Here is a 12,807-nt window from a genome sequence, read left to right on the forward strand (position 1 = left end):
TCAATCTTTCATCCATCAAAAGGCAATGGAAATATTAGTAACTAAGCCAAAGGGAATGATTGCAAGGATAAAATGACAGCACCCACAAAGCTTCCCTCACAGTGCCTGGTGTTCAATAAATAAGGCTGACTTTAACTTCAGGTTGCATTACAACCTTCAGATCCTGAAAACGAGTGGTGGTAGTGGTAGGGGAAATATATAAATATAAGTATTGAGTAATGTGTCAGACATGACATGTCCAAAGCCAAACTCTGGAACTTGGCCCTCAGGTTGCTCCTTTCACAGTCTTCCCCACCTCAGTTAATGTCAATTCCATGCCCCAGGTGGCTTGGGCCAAACCTTGGAGTCATCCTTGAATCCTCTCTTCCTATCATATCCCACATGTAACCTAGTAGCAAAGTCTGTCAGCTCTACCTTTAAAATATCCTTATTTGAGCCCTCATCTTCTCTCTCCTGGCATTTTGCAATAACTTCCTACCTGCTCTCCCTGAATCAATTCTGCTCTCAGAGAGCTTGTTCTCAAGCAGCCAGAGGGATTCTGTTAAAACCCAAGTCACAACATATTTCTCCTCTTCTCTGAAGCCTCCAATGGCTTCCCACCTCACTCAGAGCAAAAATGAAAATCTTTTTTTTCAAGGGCCTCCAAGATCCTATGTGATCTGCTCCCTTACCCTCCCCCACCTCTCTTCATCTCCTTCTATTCTACCCACTTACTCCATCCCTGCCACACTAGCCTCCCTTCTGCTCCTGGAACATGCAGGCTCACTCCTAATCTCCGGATCTTTGCACTTGATGTTTCTTCCCCCAAGATATAAGGCGTGTGCCCTTACTCCAAATTTCTACTCAGAAGTCACCTCCCCAGAAAGACCTTCCAAGACCATTCTACTAAAATATCCAGTCCCAACCTCCATCACACTCTCTCCCCTCATCCTGCTTTACTTTTCCTCATAGTCCTTATGACCAGAATATCCTCTATAATGTCCCGAGGGCAAGGACTTACTGTTGCTCATCTGCAGCATCTGGAACATGGCCTGACATGGTCAGGTACTCAATAAATGATTCTTGAATGAATAAGAGTATATATGGGATATGTTGCTCCAATTGAACTTCATTTACTAAACAAACTTTGCTAAACATCTATTCCAGTCCTGTGGAATTGAAGAGTCAAAGAAGGCACTCTCCCAACCACTGAGGAACTCAGTATTTCAGAGGAGATAGACATGTAAAGAAGTATTTCTGGAAGAAAATATACAACACTAGATGGATGTGCCAAGCTTTGGGAAGCAGAGAAGGACATAATTAATACTATATAGGAAAGTGTGAAAAGACTTCCCAGAAGAGGTGACATTGGAACTGGGTCTAAAGAACTGATGAGGAGAGGACTCCAGGAAGAGGAAACAGCATGCACACAATACCAGTGTTGGGAAGTGTGTCACAAATAATGTTTATCTAAGGAGGCATATTATTTTCCTTTAAAGAAATAATTTAAACAGATTGCAGGTGATCCCTATAATAATGTCACCTGCACTCATTCACATTCTGACAAGCTTTCTCAAGCAGAAAAGAAACTTCCAGAAGTGTAGTTGACGCAATAGAATTACAACCTGACCTCTATTTTATTGGAATGGGCTACACCTGTGACTTTTTTGTCTCAGGGTCCAGAGGCAAAGAACATGTATCAGTTAGCAGATTGCTGGCTGCAAGTACCAGTAACCCATCTGGCCAGTTAAAAAAAATAAAAGGGAAATCATCTTAAGCCTTTTTGCCAGGAGAGGGGAAGGGTCTCTCAGACCAATGGCAAGAACTCAGTTGTGCTTCTGGATGGATTGGAAGCAGAGCAAGTGTTGCCAGTAGGACACTTCCTGCAAACTTGTTTTCTCTGCTTCCAGTGGGAAATATGTCTACCAACCACTCCCGAGTACATGATACAATTCCAACTAACCATAGAGAGACTAAAAATCCCTGATAATTCCAATTCCAAAACTCCAAAGAAGAGGGTCTAAATGTCCCAACTTCTGTCAACCAGTCAACTGTCCTTCCCCACCCCCCAAACAATCACGGCCAGCTTACAAGTCATTATGTAGTTCACCAGGAACCTACCTCTGTGGATCAAGACCACAAAAACTAATTGTTTTGAGTTGAGGAGATATCTTAATAGAAGTCCCTCACAGAACCATTGATTCCACTTAATGGCAAAACCCCGGGAGACATTTGATAGTGACACGGGAAATGACTATTGAGTTCCTGATTTCTGCACAGTAGAGAGGCCTCTTTTTAGGTAACAATCAAAACAGGAAGTTGCTCTTTTTCCGGAAAAAAACTGAGGTGGTCTCCATAAGCCCTCTGTAGTGGGTATTCTGATGGTCTTCTGTGGAAGTTGACAATAGTACCAGCCACCAAATATTTCTGGTTCGCTTCCCAGGCACATGATAAGATCATCCTTCCTGACAGCTTGGAGTTGGGGGTGGCCATATGACTTCCTTTGGTCAATAAAGTGTGAGTAGAAGTATGTCACTCCCACCTCCAAACTTTAAGAGCTAGGAGGCAATTTTCTATATTCTCTTTCCCTTAGCAGCATCAATAGACAATGCTTGAGCTGCTGATAGCTCCATCAGTCTGGATTCTGGAGTGAGTAAACATAAAATAGTGACCCTGAGAGGCCACAGTGGACAGGCAGTATGAGCAAGAAATAAACTTTTGCTGTTATAAAAACAAGACTGGGGCTTGTTTGTTGCCATAACAAAAAATAGCCTATCTTGACAGATGTATGTTCCTAACGTCCAGTCTATCCCACTCCCCACTGTACAGCATTGAGGCAATTTGGGTGGGATGGACCCCATCTCTCACATGTGGGTGTGGACTCTGATTGTTCTAAGCCAATTGAAGTAATCTCATCCACCTTGTATTGACTGCTTCAGGATTAGACCTATTACCCAGGCCTACATCTATCAGTACCCAATAGTCACCTCACCACAATAATTAGATAAAACCCTCACTGCCTACCTGGATGTCAGTGAGGAACCATTTGCTGCTGGCAGCTATTTTGCGACCATGAGGAGAGCCAGCCTAAAGATGAAGCCAACAGATGAAATAGGGAAAAGCAGAAAGAACTTAAGAGAAACAGAGTTGGAGTACTGATCAAGGCTTACTTGAATCCCACTCTACCAAGTAAAGTTATGTAAACCAGTAAATTCCCTTTGTTGTTGATTCTAATTTAAGTTGGATTTTCTATTACTTGAAACCACCAGCATTCCAATTATGGCTATTCTGCACAGCTCTGAGCAGTCACCACCATGAGAGAATCACAGGTGGGAAAGAGTCTGAGCTTTGAACAATTGCAGGAAGAGAAGCTGAAAATTCGACATAATTTGTATACCAGCTCCTTTTCAAGATTGAGGTATCACAATGCAGGCAGAGCACAGAAAAGGAATAGTAACTGGCTGAGAACCAAGGATCAGAAGAATCCTAGAGGACTAGTATAATGACAGACCCCTTAGCTTAATCAACAGTACATAGTTCATTTCATAGAGAAGGTTCCATCACTTTCCATTAATCCTTATGTTGCCTTTATGAAGTCTGGAGAGAAAGAATCTAGGAAGTAGTTTAGTGGAGTAAGGAAGTAGGATTTAAATTAAAAACTTCTGGGTTTGAATCCTGTCTCCCCAACTTACTCATTGTGTGAGCTTGAATAACTTAACCCCCTAACGTTGTTATGAGAATTAAATGAGATAATCCATGTGTTGCTATTAATTTAACATGGTGTCTGATGCATTATAAGGACTCAAAGGTAAAAAAGGAAGTCCCATCAGTCTTTTAAAGAAAAGTTCTGAATCCAGTTGTGCCAACTTATTGCCTCTCTGCTCTAAATCCACCCTCCTTTGCCTTGCTTTGTGATACTGGAGCTGAATTCTGTAAACATTTTTCTTTTGCCAGTGGCACAAAACATTGTCAGTAGAGAGTGCTGGAGGGATCCTGCAAGGTATAGGAGCATAAGAGGCTTCCTGATTCAGAATATTCCTGACTCCAGTATGCTCTTCTTGCTCCTACAGCACATAGTTGCCAGTGGTCTATGGAAGACCCAGTGGTGCTCACCCTCTAGTGAGTTTTTCTGCCACCCAGATGGCTAGTTTCTGACCTGTGGTCTGTGGCAGCCCAGCAAACTTCTCCGCCATGCAGTGGGCTGACTTCCTGCTCTCTCCAGCAAGGTCTAAATTTCATTTTTGGGTTGGAGGAGAGGCTCTTGCAAGTTTGCTCTCTCCTTGGCTGACTCAGCCCTAGAGATGGTAGCTGCTCCCTACATTTGTTCTTCCTACATGTATTCTTGGAAGTTCTCTTTTGGCCCTTCTGGTCACTAACCACCCTTCACTAGTTAATAATTCTTGATATTAAATTTTCCTTATTCAAACTACTGATGTGGTTTCTGCCTCCTGAGTGGACCATGTCTGATACACCAGTGGCCTCAACTGCCAACTGGACAAGTTTCTGGAATTAAAGAAGAACTGGCATACGCTGGGGTGGGGGTGGGAAGGTAGAGTCCAACTGTGTCTATACCAGTAATTTATAAAGTCATGACTTCATCCTCAAGAGAACACTATAAGAAGAAAAATACAGTGGTGAGGCCTGATGTCAGAGCTGGTCTTCTGCCAGCCCTCGCAGCTAGGGTTCTGCTGCCTCCCTGGACAGGACTAGGCCAGCCCAGCCCAGGACCTGCGCCAGGCATGACAGGCAGGAGGCTCAGTCCTATCACAGGGTGGGGCCTAGAGTTACATCTTGCTTCTAAGTATGCAGTTTCGTCTGGGCCAGAGATGAACTTGAGTGTCCATGAACCCTCCTAGTTCAAGCCATTAAATGTCCCCACCCACCACTCTCTTTCCCAACAAATGTGTATTGTGCACGTACTGTGTATCTGGCCTTGTGTTAGGGTCTGGGTATGCAGCATGAAATAAAACCAGAGACCTCCATGGAGCTTACAGTCTAGTAAGTAAAGTAGACATTGCTTACATAATCAAAAACATAAATCTTTCATGGTGCCTGGTACCATGAGATCCAGAAATAGAAGCCTTTGGCTCAAAGATGTTTAGAGAAATCACTGGTGTGAGATCTAAGGAGGAAAAATAGGAGTTAAATTAGATGTATTATCTGCTCAGGCTTCCATAACAAAATACTATAGGCCAGGTGGCTTAAACAACAGAAATTAACTTTCTCACAGTTCTCAAAGTCCAAGATCAAGGTTCCAACCAGTCTGGTTTCTGGTGAGGACTCTTCCTGGCCTGCAGATGGCTGCTTTCTTGCTATGTCCTCATATGGCCTTTCCTTGGTTTGAGTGCATGGGGAGAGAAGGAGAGTGAGCTCTCTGGTATCTCTTCTTAGAAGACACTAATCCTACTGGATCAGGGCCCCACTCTTAAGACCTCATTTAACCTTAATTACTTTCTTACTCCAAATACAACCACACTGCAGGTTAGGGCTTCAACACATGAATTTTGGGGGGACACATATATTTAGTCCATAACACTAAGCAAATAGGGGGAAAAAGAATGCTCCCTGTAGAGGGAACAGCATATGCACAGGATCTGTGGCAGTTAAGTGTACATGATGGTTTAAACAAAGAGGAAGAAGGAACACTAACAACAAGGCAGATAATGGGAGATAAATCTAGAGAGGTGGTCACTGGCCCAATCAGGCGTGGCTTTGAAGGTCCTGGTAATAATTTGAGTCATAACCTAAGAGCAATGGGACTTTATTGAAGTGATCTGAGTAGGGACATTGGGTGGAGACCAAAGTGGAAGGCTCAGAATGGATACAGGGAGAACAATAATGAAGACATTCAGAGTGTCCAGGCTCAGCCCAGGCTACACAAGTGGGCATTGGTTGGCCTGAAGGAGACACTGGCCAGCCAGGCTGCCCAGGCCCAGGGAAGAGAATCTGCTTCTGGCCTGGGTGAACAGAGGCCTTGGACTGCAGGTTTACTCCCAGGCACATTCTCAGCTTCTCTGCAGTCCTGGCTTCTCCCCTGTTGTACTCCACCTGGTAGACACTGTGCCATATACAGATCTTCCTTAACTTACAATGGGGTTTTGTTCCAATAAACCCATTGTAAGTGGTATACATCATAAGTTGAAAATGCATTTAGTACACCTAACCTGCTGAACATCATCTTAGCCTGGCCTACTTTAAACATGCTCAGAACACTTACATTAGCCTACAGTTGGGCAAAATCATCTAATACAAAGCCTATTTTATAATAAAGTGTTGAATATCTCATGTAATTTATTGAATAGTACTGAAAGTGAAAAATAGAATGACCATCTGGGTACAGAAGGGTTGGTTGTAAGTGCATCGGTTGTTTCCCTCATGATCGCATGGCTGATGGGAGCTGCAGCTGCTGCCCAGCATCACGAGAGTATAGTACCGCATATTTCTAGTCTGAGAAAAGATCAAATTCAAAATTAAAAGCACAGTTTCTACTGAATGCGTATTGCTTTAACACCATTATAAAGTTGAAAAATCCTAAGTGGAACCATCCAAAGTCAGGGATTGCCTGTACTGCCTTACCCAGACAGCCCATCTCTGAGGTTGGTTCAGTTTCCCTAGCCCTAGTCTGGCCCAGCCTGCCTTTCTCCTTTTCCCACCTTGGACCCTAGCACTAAGGTTCAGTAAGCTGCCCTCTGACCCAATACCAATCCAAGAACTACCCATCCCTTCTCCAAGCTCCTCAATGTGACATTTATATCCTCAGCCAACAATACTCTTTACTTTAATCTAGGGTCCTGAGGAGCTTTCATTCAAGTGAGGACGTGACCTGTAAGCGATCCATTCCTTTCAAAGATGCAGGCTGGTTTCAAGTCATCTGAGTGGTCTAGAAAATGTCAAGCTCTGAATACAGATTAAAGGGATCCTGTTAGCTGTTAGCACTCCCAAGGGGCTAGCCAAAAAAAAATTTTTTTTAATCTCTTTGGAAGAAGTTTACATTGTTCTAACCTTAAAATTGTTTCTACAAACAATTTTTTCAAATGTGCTACAATGCCTAATGCATAATCAAATATAACCAGACACATAGGAGATAAGACGTCATAAGAGAAAATGAATAAAAAAATGAAGACACAGATTCGTGGGGACCCAAAATATAGGACATTATCAGGCTCAGACCAAAGATAACTAGCTTACTACATTCAAGGAAATAAAAGCCAAGCTTAGACAAATCAAAATCATGAGATATGATTTCACAACATTAGAATGCTTATTATGAAAAGAAGAGAAGAAAAAGAAGATAAGTGTTGGAGTAGATGTAGAGAAATTGAAACCTTTGTGCACTATTGGTGGGAATATGAAATAGTGCACCTGCTATGGAAAACAGTATGATGGTTCCTCAAAAAGTTAAACACAGAATTACCATATGATCCAACAGTTCTACTTCTAGGTATACACCAGAAGAATTGAAAACAGGAACTCAAACAGACATTTATACACCCATGTTCATAGCAGCATTATTCACAATAGCTGAAAGGTGGAAGCAATGTGAATATCCACTGACATTATAGGTAAGAAGAAAACACCCAGGGGCAGGCCCAGTAGTATAACGGTTAAGTTTGCACGCTCCCCTTCAGTGGCCTTGGGTTCTCCAGTTCAGATCCCGGGCACGGATCTATGCAATGCTTATCAAGCCATGCTGTGGTGGCGTCCCACATATAAAATAGAGGAAGATGGGCACGGATGTTAGCTCAGGGCTAATCTTCCTCAAACAAAAAAAAGAAGAAGAAGAAGAAAACACCCAGAATAAAGTGTGGAGAGACAATGAAATGGAAAATATAGGAGAAGGTGGGAGACATAGAGGATACAGTGAGGATTAACATATGTTTTAATTGGAGTCCCAGAAGGAGAAAAGAGAGAGAATGAGACAGAAGCAATATTTGAAAAGATAATGTCTGAGAATTTTCTAGAACTCATGAAAGACATCAAGTCATAGGTTGAAGAAGCCACATAAATTCAAATCAGGATAAGTAAAAATAAATCCACACCTAGACAAATCACAGCAAAGCCATAGAAAACCAAAGAAATATAAAACTGGTCTAATGTAAAGGTAATTTGAGTTCAAAAAGAGAAGAGAGTGGGGAAAAAAAGATATTTGAAGAGATAATAGTTAAGCATTTTTCAGAATTAATGCAAGATATTCACAGATTCAAGAGACTCCACAAATAAATAATACATTGAATAAATATAAAGAAAACCACACCTTAGATACAAGATAGTCAAACTACTAAAAACCAAAAATAAAACCTTAAAAGCAGGCAGAATAAAAAATAAGACATATTTCAGAGAAACAACAATTAGAACAACAGCCTGCTTCTCATCAAGAGAAGATAGAAGACTAAAATGGTATCTTTACAGGGGGAAGAAAACTGCCAACCGAGAAATTCTATACTCAGTGAAAATAGCCTTCAAAAATTAAGGAGAAATAAAGATACATATTTTCAGGCCAGAAAAAAACCAAAAAACAAAACCTCAGAGAATTCAATGCCAGCAAGTCTGCATTACAAGAAATACTAGAAGTTTTTCAAATTGAAGAAAAACAATTCTAGATGGAAGCACAGATCTACAGGAAAAAATGAAGATGATGGGAGACGGTATATATGTGGATAAATATAAAAACGACTTTAAATTTAAATTACTATTTAAAGACCATTTAAAACAACAACAATGTATTATGAGATTTGTAACATGTGGAAGTAAAATATGTGACAAAAATAGCAGAGAGGGTAGGAGCAGGAGAGGGTATTACACTGGTTCTCAGATTGTTTGGAAAATTATAAAGTACTAATTAAAATTATACTGTAATAAGTTAAGGATACATACATAATCTCTAAAGCAAGCACTAAAAATATATAAAAAATGGTTTACCTAAAAATCCAGTGGAAAAGGAACTGAAAGCAGGGTCCCAAAGGGATATTTGTACAATCATGTTCATAGCAGCATTATTCACAATAGGCAAAAGATGGAAGCAACTCTAATGTCCATTGACAGATGAATGGCAAAACAAAACACGGTATATATATACAGAGGAATATGATTCAGCCTTAAAAAGGAAGAAAATTATGACCCATGCTACAACATAGATGAACCTTGAGGACATAATACTAAGTGAAATAAGCCAATCACAAAAAGATAAATACTGTATGATTCCGTTTATAAGAAGTATCTAGAATAGTCTAATTCATAGAGACAGAAAGTAAGATGGTGGTTGCTAGGGGCTGCGGGGAGGGAGGAATGGGAAGTTACTGTTTAATGGATATAGAATTTCAGTTTCGCAAGATGAAGAGTTCTGGAGATTGGTTGCACACAGGGCAGGCCCAGTGGCACAGCAGTTAAGTGCGCATGTTCCGATTTGGTGGCCCGGGGTTCGCTGGTTTGGATCCCAGGTGCAGACATGGCACCACTCAAGCCATGCTGTGGTAGGGGTCCCACGTATGAAGTAGAGGAAGATGGGCACGGTGTTAGCTCAGGGCCAGTCTTCCTCAGCAAAAAGAGGAGGATTGGCAGCAGATGTTAGCTCAGGGGCAATCTTCCTCAAAAACAAACAAAAAAAGAGATGGTTGCACAAAAATGTGAATGTACTTAAAACTAGCGAACTGCATACTTAAAAAATGGTTACAATAGTAAATTTTATGTTGTATGTATTTTATCACAATTTTTAAAAAATCTAATAGAGAAGATAAAATGGAATAATAAAATACTTGGCTGATCCAAAATAAGGAAGAAAAAGAAGAAAATAGGAACAGAAATCAGGTAGGACAAATAGAAGACAAATAAGATTATAGACATAAATGGTTTGGAACCATATCTGTAATTATGTTAAATCTAAGTGGACTAAATATTCTAATAAAAAGAAAAAGATTGACAGGCTGAATTTAAACAAACAAAAAACAAGATTCAACTATGTGATGTTTATAAGAGACTCACTTTAATATAAAGACATATAAGTTAAAAAGATAAAAGAATGGAAATATTCCAGCTATTATTTAAGTAAGAAATAATACCTACCTTATACAAATTCTTTCAGAAAATACAGAGAACACTTCCCAACTTATTTTGTAAGGTCAGCAAAATCCTACTACCAAAACCTGTCAAGATGACAAGAGAAAACATCACAGACCAATATCTCTCAAGACCATAAATGCAACAGCCCTAAACAAAATGTTAGCAAATCAAATCAAGCAATAAATAAAAAGGATAATAAATCATGGCCAAATGGAGTTTATCCCAGAAATGCAAATTGGTTTAACATTTAAAAGTCAACCAACCACATTAACAGAATAAAAGAGAAAAATAATTTGATTATATAAATAGATGTTGAAAAAGCATTTGATAAAATTCAATACCTAGTCACAATAAAACTCTTAGCAGCATAGGAATAGAACTTCCTGGGCCAGCCTGGTGGCGCAGTGATTAAGTTCACACATTCCACTTTGGCGACCCGGGGTTCACAGGTTCAGATCCCAGGCATGGACCTATACACCTGCTCATCAAGCCATGCTGTGACAGCATGCCACATACAAAATAGAGGAAAATGGGCACAGATATTAGCTCAGGGCCAATTTTCCTCAGCAAAAAGAGGAAGATTGGCAACAGATGTTAGCTCAGGGCTAATATTCCTCACCAAAAAAAGAAAAGAACTTCCTCAATCGAATATAGGGTATACAGGAAAAAAATTAGAACTAACATCATCCTTAATGGTAAAATATTGAACTTTCTCCTCCCTAAGGTCAGGAACAAAGCAAGGATATCACCTATCAGCACCTCTAATCAACATTTTACCAGATGGCCTACCCAGAAAGAAAAAGAAAAAGAGGTCATGAAAATAGGAAAGAAAAAAGTAAAATTGTCTTTATTCAAAGATGACATGATTGTGTAGAGAGAAAATCCTAAGGAATCGCAAGCAAACTTTTAGAACTAATAAATGACCGTCTTAGTCTGGCTGCTATAGTAAAATACCAAAGACTGGGAAGCTTACAAACTATCTAAGTTTATTTCTCACAATTCTGGAGGCTGGAAGTCTGAGATCAGGGAGCCACCATGGTCAGGTTCTGATGAAGGCCCTCTTCGCGGCTGCCAAATCAATATACCAAAATCAACCTTACTTCTATATTCCGGCAAATGTCAGAAAATAGTTTTTAAAAAGAACAGTCAAAATAATTTTGAAATAGCAAAAAATACCAAGTACCTATAAATGGGCCTAACAAAAGACATGCAAGACCTCAATGGAGGAAACCAAGAACATCTTAATAGATATTAAAGAATAAATGAATAATGGAGAGAGATTCCATGTTAACAGGTTGGAACACTGAATATTATAAAGCTATCTTTCTAATCGGTCTATAGTTTCAAAGCAGTCCCAGCTGATTTTCATATGGAACTTGACAGGATGATTCTTTTTTATTTTTTTTTAGATTGGTATCTGAGCTAACATCTGTCGCCAATCTTCTATTTTTTTTCCTTCTTCTTCTCCCCAAAGTCCCCCAGTACATAGTTGTATATTCTAGCTGTAGGTCCTTCTGGCTCTGGTATGTGGAATGCCGCCTCAGCATGGCCTGATGAGTGATGCCATGTCCACACCCAGCATCCAAACTGGCAAAACCCTGGGCCACTGAAGCAGAGCACGCCAACTTAACCACTCAGCCATGGGGCCGGCCCCGGGATGATTCTAATATAAAATTTATATGGAACTACAGAAGGCCAACAACAGCTAAGGTACTCTTGAAGAAGCACAAGGTGGAAGGATTTACTCTATCAGCTAATAAGACTTAGAATAAAGCTCTAATAATTAAGACAGTATGGTATTTGCACAAGAGTAGACAAAAACTAGAGAGACCCCCAAAACAGATCAACGATAAAGATAGCATTACACAACAGTGTGGGGAAATGATCTTTTGAATAAATAGTGTTGAGTCAATTGAATATCCATATGGGAAAAATGTCACTGGAACCCTATCTCACAAGTCAATTTCTTAGGCTGGCCTGGTGGCGTAGCGGTTAAGTTCATGCACTTCGCTTTGGTGGCCCAGGGTTCACGGCCCAGATCCCGGGTGTGGACCTACATAATGCTTATTAAGCCATGCTGTGGCAGTGTCCCACAAACAAAACAGAGGAAGATTGGCACAGATGTTAGGTCAGGGACAATCTTCCTCACACACAAAAAAGCCAATTTCTGATGGATTATGGACCTAAATATGAAAATTAAAACAATAAACCTGGCCTGACACACAAAAGATACTCAATAAAGCTTTCTTAAATGAATGAGTGTATATATGGGATGTGTTATTCCAATTTAGCTTCATTTATTCAACAAACAACAAAACCAATTTCTGTGGGATTATGGACTTCAGTACGAAAGGCAAAACAATAAATCTTTAGAAGATAACATACAATAACATCTTCATGACCTAAAAGTAGAAAAAGCTTTCTTAAACAAGACAGAAAATTCACCAACCACAAAGGAAAGATTGATAAAATGGACTTCTTTATAGTTAAGAACTTCTGGTCATCAAGAAACATCATCAATAGAATGAAAGGCAAACCGGAGAGGAGAAAGATTTGCAATGCACATAACTGACAAATGGTTTATATTCAGAATATACAAAAAATACCTACTATAAATAAATAATGAAGACAGACCAAATAGAAAAGTAGGCAAGAACAAGCTCTCCACACAAAGAAAATCCAAATGGCCAGTAAACATAGGAAAGGTGTTTAGCCTCATTAGTATTCAAAGAAATGAACCACAGTGAACAACTAATACAGACCCACCAGATG

General features: G+C 40.0%; 1 protein-coding gene across 2 annotated transcripts in view; it reads right to left on the bottom strand.

Annotated features, from left to right (window-relative positions):
* ZHX3 (zinc fingers and homeoboxes 3) overlaps positions 1-12,807 on the bottom strand; it is a 132,064-nt gene that overhangs the window by 109,266 nt on the left and 9,991 nt on the right. The window lies entirely within an intron of this gene.

The sequence above is a fragment of the Equus caballus genome, chromosome 22 (genome assembly GCF_041296265.1).
Source record: "Equus caballus isolate H_3958 breed thoroughbred chromosome 22, TB-T2T, whole genome shotgun sequence".
Lineage (NCBI taxonomy): Eukaryota > Metazoa > Chordata > Mammalia > Perissodactyla > Equidae > Equus > Equus caballus.